This window comes from Triticum aestivum, unplaced genomic scaffold (genome assembly GCF_018294505.1).
Source record: "Triticum aestivum cultivar Chinese Spring unplaced genomic scaffold, IWGSC CS RefSeq v2.1 scaffold69833, whole genome shotgun sequence".
Taxonomy (NCBI): Eukaryota; Viridiplantae; Streptophyta; class Magnoliopsida; order Poales; family Poaceae; genus Triticum; species Triticum aestivum.
In genome coordinates this window covers 21,300-31,789 of record NW_025228791.1, presented here as the reverse complement: position 1 = coordinate 31,789, position 10,490 = coordinate 21,300, and positions in this window count along the sequence as shown.

The following is a 10,490-nucleotide window of genomic DNA, read 5'->3' as shown; positions in this document are numbered from 1 at the left end:
CTGAGCTAGTCGGGGGAGCGAGGGGTGGCCGGAGATGGCTGCTACGGCGAACGGCGGCGACGGTGGTGTTCGGCCGTGAGAGAGAGAGAGGGAGCAGCACGGGAGAGAGAGGGGGATAAGGCCAGGGGATCGGGGCGGCACCGAGAAGAAGCGCCGCGGCGTCGCGCTGGCGGGGGAGGCAGGCAGACGAGCTGGTGGCGTGGCGCTCCGGCCGTGCGCGCGCGCCGGCCACACGCCTGGCCGACTGGCGCCAGGAGGACGACGGCGGTGGTGGGCTGGGCTGGCTTGCTGGGCCGCCAGCTGGCTGGGCCGCACAGGGAGGAGCCCAGGTAAGTTTTCCCCTTTTCTTCTATTTCTGTTTTATTTAATATATATCTGCAACTTTGTTGAATTTAATAAAATACCTAGGCAACTTCAAAAATCACCAAACTATTCCTGGCCCATAGTTGGATTATTTCCAACATGAAACATTTTAGTTTGGAGATATTTGAGCATTTAAATATTTTATATTATTTTAAATGCCCAAATTCAAATATTTATGATTTAATTCAAAAACCCTAGGATGGCCTAGGAAAATGTGCACCATTTTTGGCAGAGGTTCTGAACCAAGACAAAAATGATGGGCATTTTAGAAGGGCATTTCAGGTTCATTGGAAAATTATTTTAGTAACCCTAGTTGGTTTCAGAGGGAACTGGGGGTTCTGTCATCCCCATTTCAAGTTTCTGATGAAAGAGTAAACATGATGCAACACTCTAATGCATGACTAGCTAGGGTGTGACAACTCACCCCCACTCAAAAGAATCTCGTCCCGAGATTTGGGTTCCTCCGGGAAGAAGGCGGGATACTCGAGTCGAAGACGATCCTCCCTTTCCCAAGTTGCTTCATCCTCAGAATGGTGCGACCATTGAACCTTGAGAAACTTGATATTATGACGTCGCGTGGTACGTTCGGCTTGATCGAGGATACGAATGGGGTACTCTCGATATGTAAGATCATCTTGGAGATCAAGCGTTTCGTGGTCCACTTCACGGATAGGGTCCGAGAAGCAACGCCTGAGTTGAGAAACGTGGAAGACATCGTGAACTCTGGAGAGGTGCGGAGGTAGTTCCAACTGGTAGGCAACTTCTCCTCGTTTGGCAAGAATGCGAAAAGGTCCAATGTAACGAGGAGCCAATTTGCCTTTGATACCGAAACAATGGGTTCCCTTCAGAGGGGTGACCCGAAGATAAGCCTTCTCGTCAACTTCGAAAGTCATAGCCCTATGTTTTCGGTCATATTGACTCTTTTGACGAGATTGGGCTGTTTTCAACTTTTCACGAACGATACGAACTTGTTCTTCTGCTTCCTGAATCATATCCGGGCCAAAGAATTGTCTTTCCTCGGTCTCTGACCAGTTAAGGGGTGTTCGACATCGTCGTCCATAGAGAACTTCAAAAGGGGCTTTACCCAAGCTAGATTGATAGCTGTTGTTGTAAGCGAATTCGGCAAATGGAAGGCACTTCTCCCAGTCCATTCCGAAAGAGATAACAGAGGCTCGAAGCATGTCTTCTAGAATTTGGTTGACGCGTTCCACTTGACCACTTGACTGAGGGTGGAAAGCGGTGCTGAAGGAGAGACGGGTTCCCATAGCATTTTGGAAACTTTCCCAAAATCGAGAGGTGAAAAGACTTCCTTGATCCGAGTTAATTTCCAAAGGAACACCATGGAGAGACACTATTCGGGAGATGTACAAATCTGCCAGCTGACTAGCGGTTATACTCTCACGAACAGGTAAGAAATGAGCTACTTTGGAAAGACGATCGACCACGACGAAAATAGCATTATTCCCTCTCTTGGTCCTGGGAAAACCGGTAATGAGATCCATACCAATTTTATCCCATTTCCATTCAGGAATAGCTAAGGGTTGAAGGGTGCCAGCAGGCCGTTGATGCTCTGCTTTTACACGACGACAGACGTCGCAATTAGCAATATACTGAGCAATTTCTCTTTTCATCCTAGTCCACCAGAACCTCTGGCGTAGGTCCTGATACATCTTAGTACTACCGGGATGAATGGTGAGAGGAGATTCATGAGCCTCCTTAAGGATTAGCTGCCGTAGATGCTGGTTCTTGGGAACCACTAGACGGTTCTCAAAGTACACAACACCATGATCATTAGTGGAGAAACAACTAGCACCTCCGCTAGCAATGTTCTCTTTGATTTTAGATATTCCCTTATCTCGCTTTTGGACAGCGATGATTTGATCCGTAAGAGTAGGTTTTGCTACCAAGGTGGAAAGAAAACCTTGAGGAACAATGTGAAGGTTAAGCTTCCGAAATTCCTCATGGAGAAGCGGTTGACTTTGTTGTAACATCAGGTTGTTACAATAAGATTTATGACTTAGCGCATCAGCCATGACGTTGGCTTTCCCTGGGGTGTAGGTTATTCCTAAGTCGAAGTCTGTAATCAATTCAACCCAACGTCTCTGCCTGAGATTCAAATCCGGTTGGGTGAAAATATACTTCAGACTTTGGTGATCAGTGAATATTTCGCAACGATTACCGAGGAGGTAATGTCGCCAGGTCTTAAGTGCATAGACTACGGCTGCAAGCTCTAGATCATGAGTAGGATAATTCTCCTCATGTGGGTGCAATTGCCGTGAAGCGTAGGCAATTACGTGTCGATCTTGCATAAGAATGCAACCTAGTCCTTGTCGCGAGGCGTCGCAGTAGATAACAAAGTCCTTGGAGAAGTCTGGCGGTACCAGTACGGGAGCAGAGGTCAGGCGTCTTTTCAGTTCCTGAAAGCTGTGCTCACATTGTGGAGTCCATTCGAACTTCTTATCTTTCTTGAGGAGTTCGGTTAGAGGTTTGGCAACTTTGGAGAAGTTCTCGACAAAGCGACGGCAATAGCTCGCTAAGCCTAGAAAACTCCGAACTTGCTTGACCGATTCAGGTGGAGTCCAATTAAGGACGGCTTGAACTCGTTCAGGGTTAACAGCAATACCTTTACCAGATATTACATGACCCAGATAGGTCACTTCTGGCAACCAGAATTCACATTTAGAAAATTTGGCATAAAGGCGATGCTCTCGAAGTTTCTGCAACACTAGCCTTAGATGTTCGGCATGTTCTTCCTCGTTCTTGGAGTAGATAAGTATATCATCGAGATAAACTACGACGAACTTATCCAAATACTCCATGAAGATTGAGTTCATTAACCGAGAAAAGGTGGCTGGAGCGTTGGTTAAACCGAAGGACATGACGGTGTACTCGTATTGGCCATAACGAGTAACAAAGGCCGTCTTAGGAATGTCCCCGTTTCTGATTTTGATTTGATGGTAGCCCAACCTCAAATCCATCTTGGAGAAGACTGAGGATCCAGCGAGCTGATCATATAGGTCGTTGATCCTGGGAAGCGGGTATTTGTTCTTGATTGTGACCAAATTGACAGGTCGGTAATCTACAACCATCCGGTCCGTACCATCCTTCTTCTTGACGAATAGGACGGGGCAAGCCCACGGAGATGAGCTAGGTCGGATGAAACCCTTTTTCAAGGACTCATCGAGTTGTTTCTTAAGCTCGGCTAGTTCTAGGGGTGCCATCTTATAGGGTCTTCTAGCAATCGGAACGGTTCCTGGAATGAGATCTATTACGAATTCAACATCCCTGTCAGGTGGAACACCTGGCAATTCCTCTGGGAAGACATCCGTAAAGTCATGGACTACCGGAACGTCCTCGAGGTCTGGCAAAGGGCTGGCGTTAAGAGAATATAATTGTCGCTTGGCTATTCGGGTCAAGACATTGACTATCTTCCCCGAAGGATGGGTGAGTTGAACAGTCCTAGAGAAGCAATCAATTTTGGCTTGATGAGCTGACATCCAGTCCATACCCAAAATGATATTAATATCTGAAGATTTAAGGGCTATCAAAGATGCAAGGAAAACAAGTCTGTTGACTTGGATTTCATTTCCATAACTTACCCTAGAGGTCTGCCATCTAGAACCAGGAGTAGAAATTTCCATAGTGGATGGCATGTCACAGAATGCAACGTTATGCAAACGAGCATAATTTTCGGATATAAAAGAATGAGAGGCTCCTGTATCGAAAAGAACAGATGCCGGGTGGCAATTAACAAGAAGCGTACCGAGAACGACGTTGGGATCCTCTTGAGCTTCTTCGGCAGAGATACAGTTGACATGGCCACGTGAGGCGGTGACCGGCTTGGCATGGAATATTTTTCCTGTCGGCTTGCCACGGCCAACAGCTTTAGCAGATTGATTGGGGTTGGTCTGGGGACACTCACGCATATAGTGACCAGATTCCCCACATTTGAAACAAGTCACGGAACTGGTACGTGGAGGAGCATTGTTGGTTGGACCCCCATAGGGCTTGGCCGGTGCAGACTGTTGAACAGGGCGAGGCGCCTGGAAAGATTGCCTCGGTGTGAATCTGGGTGGCAGAGCGGTGTTGGGCACCCACACGCGGCGCTTCTGAGGACCAGCACCGGATGAGGAACCCATGTCACGTCCATGCTTGCGTGTTGCGTCATAGTCAGTCTGACCAGTTTCAGCACTGATGGCTTTGTTGACAAGTTTCGAAAAAGATGTGCACTCATGCAGACGGAGGTCGCGGCGAAGCTCAGGACTAAGGCCCTTACGGAACCTTGCTTGCTTCTTGGCGTCAGTAGACACTTCCTCAGTTGCATATCGCGCGAGATTACCAAACTCCCTGCTATAGACATCCACAGAAAGTCGGCCTTGGGTGAAATTGCAGAATTCCTCACGTTTACGGTCCATGAGACCCTCCGGGATGTGATGTTCACGGAAAGCCTCGCTGAACTCAGCCCAAGTAGTGACATGGCCCGCTGGGCGCATGGCTCCATAATTCTCCCACCATAGACTGGCGGGGCCTTCAAGATGATATGCAGCAAAGGTGACCTTGTCAGCCTCAGCTACTAGCGCGGAACGCAGCTTGTGAGAGATACTGCGAAGCCAGTCATCAGCGTCGAGAGGCTCGACGGAGTGGTGGAACGTGGGTGGATGCAATTTGATAAAATCACTGAGTGACACCACGTTAGCCCTCTGATGGTGTGCTGTATTCTGTTCAATACGCTCCAACAAACGGTTTGTCTCCCGCTTGTTTCTCTCAGCTTCCATCATAACCTCGGCTAGTGAAGGAGGATGAGGCAGATTTTCATTCCTGCCCTCACTGCCTTCGGCCTGCTCTTGAGAAGCAGGGTTAGCACGCGTGTTGACCATCCTAGGTAACAAGGCAAGATTTAGTCAGAACGATAAAATTCCGACATAGGATACAGAATGTAAGGAATAATTCGGAATGTAAGATGATCATCCGTATGACATGGTAAATACAGAAACTGCTTCTTTTATTCCATCGTCATACACACCATACAAGGTTTAGTACAAGACCAAACAAAGTACTATTACGGTGAGAAAAGGATTACATCTCATCGGAGGCATTCCAAGCTCCTATACATTATTTTTCTACACCTCCGGAAGGAGTACAAACTAGGTCATATCCCACGAGTCACGCGGGACGATAGATGACACAGCTAGTGCGAACTAGTGATACTATCACTAACTCAGACCGATCCGTAGTAGTCCTCGTAGAAGTCACCTCCATAGCCTGGAAGTTCAACATGATCATCCGGAAACAGACGGTCTCGCGGAGCTTGTGGACCATAGGGGCTAGGATGAGGCCTTGGACCAACAAACGGTGGCCTGCGGGGACCGCGAGGTGGGGTGATGCCTCCTACATCACGCCAAACCATCACGTCTGGCAGAGCAGATCTCATAGGATAGAGATCGCGCATATCTGAATATCCAGCTTGCACCGCCGGTGCGAACCGAGTCAAAGTGGCCCAGTGGTCAGCACGGGTATTGAAGAGCTCTAACCTCAAGGCCCGATTTTCACGGTCCTTATCCTCGAGCATCTCAGCAGTGGTGCGAGTCCGTGAATCCTCCTGAGTGGAGTCAGCATAGATAGCCTGGAGATATCCTTGTGCTCCCGGAAGTGATCCTGGCATATACCGGAAATCAGAGTCCCGAAATAAACCAGATCTGACTCGCATAATGGTCATCATAGAGTAGACGGCGTCCTGCACAGCCATCTCAATAGTAACCCCGAGTCCATAGGAACAGTGAAGAGGCTCGGTGGATCCAGGATAAGATGGAAATATCCTGACAGTGCAGAGATACTGGCTTTGATTGAAGTCCCGGAATTGCTCTTCGACTGTGTACTCAGGATACCAGCGGTATCCAGCCTCAGTCATTACCCTGACCAACTTAGCAGTATGGCCGGGTACATCTAGGCATCGAGTCAGGCGAACCACTTGATTAAGGTCGTGAGTGGCCATCTGAAAGCATAATCATAATGCAAAGGCATTAGAATTTCTAGCAAAATTTCGGCAGCATAATAGCTGTAAATGCTCAAAAAGGATTTTGAGACATTTGACAAAGGATTTCGTACACACTCAACATCATCATATCAAAGTTCTGAAACCATTCTGGCAACATAATGTGGTAGTAGAACTGAACTAGGCTTGTATCCATCAAACTTATAAGGTACTACTGATTAGTAACACGTGATCCTGATAGAGAGAATAGATCCTAATTCCTTAACCCCCGGTGGAAGAATGGACTGACTCAGATCAGAAAGTCATAAGGTATAAGGAGTAAAAGAGCCTTACGTTCCAACCCACAAACAATTCCCCTACATATAACTAAAGAATTTCTAGACTCAACATCGACCAGTTTGGCTTGGAGAACCTACAGGCAGTCCGGCTCTGATGCCAACGCTGTCAGGACCCCGACTCGATGTCACATCGATCTAGCTGGTAACACCTCATATCACTTTGCGGCCTCACGCACGGTATCCCCACGGGTGTCGTCTTACCTTTTCCCGGGACCGTTTGCGCCTTTTGGCTCACGTATATGATAGTGTCGCTAGCATCCATATGATAAGGAGCCCGGGCTGACATGACTAGTCGTAAACCCAAAGTGGCGCAGACTTACAGGGACATGCATCCATGACCCAGCTTCGAACGTGTGGTCATCAGCAAGTGGGTCCGGGCTGTAGCACTGGGCTAGCAGGACTCCGGTAAACCGGGCTGTAGCGGGCTAACAGGACTCCGGTACTCAAAGCGTGACATTTCCCCGAAGGGACAGACACAGGAACGAAGAAGGACACATGCCGGCCAGCCTAAGTGTTCCAGAGCAGTAGCAAGCTACCATGGCTCAGCGGTAACACTAGGAGACATTTCCCGGTAAGAGAGGCTACTAAAGATAAACAACTAGATAGTCAGATCCCACACATACCAAGCATTTCAATCATACACACAATATGCTCGATATGTGCAAATACAACGAAGCATCACAACATGACTCTATGACACAAGTACTTTATTTAAGGCTCAGGGAGCCATACATAACATTCACAAAGGTACGGGTCTCACGACCCAACATACAAGTCATACAGTCATACAAGCCAGCAGCGGAAGTACATTGTCTGGGTACAGACAACTAGTAAAATAAAAGAGGCTTGGAAAGCCTAGCTATACTACATGGTCCATCACAAGCTCAGGGTCACCACCTGGGTCTTTAGCCTACTCGTTGATGTCAACGTCTACATAGAACCCATCAGAAGGGGTTGCAGCGTCTTCTGTAAAAAATGTAGATTATAGCAACATGAGTACAAAGGTACTCAGCAAGACTTACATCAGATCCTACATACATGCATAGTATCAAGAAGGGTTGGTGGAGTTATTGCAGCAAGCCAGCTTTGACTCTTGGCTAGGCTATCCTACGATACCCCAACTTGAAATGTTTTGCGCACACGAGTCCACTACTCACCACTTCAATACCCTACCGAGGATCCACCTCCGTCTTCCTACGGAAGAGCCATCCTCGGCACTCACACTTATCTTGAGGCTTTTAGTAGTTTCCATTTACTTGTCTATGAACTGTATAGGCAACCAAGTAGTCCTTTACCGCGGACGCGGCTATTCGAATAGATCATGATAACCCTGCAGGGGTGTACTTCTTCATACATGTTTCCACCACTTAGCGTCTGCACACGACATGTGCTCAGCAGACTTCAAGCGAAAGCCGACGTGGGTGTAGACCACGACCTACCTAAACACTTAAGCCTCTAGTCCAGGTTTATCGCCTATTCAGGTTCCATCCGCAGGGAGTCCGGCCGAGGTTTCCCATACGGCCCCGAACGATGTGAACAGGGTTCCCGAGATACCTAACGGGTATTCGGTACACCCGGCCACGTACCTACCGCATCACAGCCCACCCCTACGGTCAGCGCTGTCCACGGCCTCCAGTAGGCTACAAACACCAGAAACTACTTGCAACTCCTGGACAGAGAGCTAGGGTGAATAAGAAGTCGAGCGGGGTCATATTTCAGGGCCCAATGCATGGTAGTAGTTGTATCTTAAATCACACATACAGATCTCAGTGCTTAAGGTCGGCTTCAATGAAACAACCCACCATGTACTCCTACATGGCCTCTCATCTATACCTTTACCAAATCGTGTTCACCACACCACTCCCATTACCGACATAATCATTTCACTCTAGCCCATCACCCAGATGAACCAGACCTGACACGACTCTAGGCATAGCAGGCATAGCAAGGTAGGAACAACACATACATATGGCTCAATCAACTCCTACACATGCTAGTGGGTTTCATCTAGTTACTGTGGCAATGACAGGTCATGCAGAGGAAATGGGTTCAGCTACCGTAGCACACAGCAGTTTGAATCGCGTTGTCTTAATGCAGTAAAAGAGAGCAGGAGCGAGAACATGGGATTGTATCGATATGATCAAATGGTTGGTTGCTTGCCTGATGGTTCGATGCTCGGATATGATTCTTCGTTAGGGTAATCACGGTACTCCTCGGAGACAGAACCTGTCGCAAAGGACATCGGTACACAAGCATCACCAAACAATGTGCAACAATATGATGCATGCATGAAACATGGCAATATGAGTGTGTTGGGCTAATGCAACTAAAACCAGAAGGGTTTGAACAAATTTGAATCAAAGATTCAAATTTCAAACTCAAACATGGCCTTTTAAAGTGCTTTTCCTTGTTCTGCTTAAAACATCAATTTAACTTGTTTGATCATGCATGAAAATAGTACAGATGGATAGATTGGATTTTTCTGATCATTTTTCATATATAATTTGTCCAATTTGGAGTTACAGAATAAAAGTTATGAATTTTTGAAGTTTAAATAATATTCTGGAATTTCCTGATTTAATTAAATCCAGAAAATCAATTACTGCGTCAGCCTGACGTCAGTGTGACGTCAGCAGGTCAACGGAACAGGTCTGGGTCAAACCTGACAGTGGGTCCCGCATGTCAGGGTGATTATTTTAATTAAAATCTAATTAAAACTAATCCTGTTTAATTAACAGGGCTGCGCCCCACCTGTCATTGACTCAGGGGAGTCAACCAGGGCCCACCCATGGTCAAAGTCAAAGTCGGCTGCCGGCGTTTAGCCACCGGCGAGCCCGACGCGGCGGCGGAAGTGGTTTTTGCCATTTCGGCCACCAAATGGACCGCGGAGGCCACCGGAGTGGAGCTGAGGACAACCCGCGGCTCTTGGCGGAGTCCGTTGGGGTCGGGGTGGCCGGAGTCGACGGCGGCGAGCTCGGCTGCGGCCGCCGGGGTTCGGTCATGCACGGGAACGGGGTTGGAGCTCGAAGTCGAGCGAAGCGAGGCGATAGGGATGCTCTACGGGGTCTTGCGAACTCGTTGGGCTCGCCGGGGTGACCAAATGGTCACCGGAGCTGTGTTGACGGCGAGCTCGGCGACGGCGGAGGTTCGGCCGTGGTGGGGAGGAGGCTACGGTGGGGGAACGAGAGGAAGGAGAGGGGGAAACGGTGGCGTAGCTCACCGCGGTTGCAGTGGGCGTCGAAGCGGGCTCGGGGACGCGCCGGAGACGACGAATTCGACGGCGACGATGATCGGAGCCCGAAGAGGGGAACGGCGACGTGGCGGCGATGCCGGGCTTCCGGGGAGCTGTGGAGCGGTGGGGAGGAAGAGGGGTTGTGGCGGAGCTTCTGAGCTAGTCGGGGAGCGAGGGGTGGCCGGAGATGGCTGCTACGGCGAACGGCGGCGACGGTGGTGTTCGGCCGTGAGAGAGAGAGAGGGAGCAGCACGGGAGAGAGAGAGGGATAAGGCCAGGGGATCGGGGCGGCACCGAGAAGAAGCGCCGCGGCGTCGCGCTGGCGGGGGAGGCAGGCAGACGAGCTGGTGGCGTGGCGCTCCGGCCGTGCGCGCGCGCCGGCCACACGCCTGGCCGACTGGCGCCAGGAGGACGACGGCGGTGGTGGGCTGGGCTGGCTTGCTGGGCTGCCAGCTGGCTGGGCCGCACAGGGAGGAGCCCAGGTAAGTTTTCCCCTTTTCTTCTATTTCTGTTTTATTTAATATATATCTGCAACTTTGTTGAATTTAATAAAATACCTAGGCAA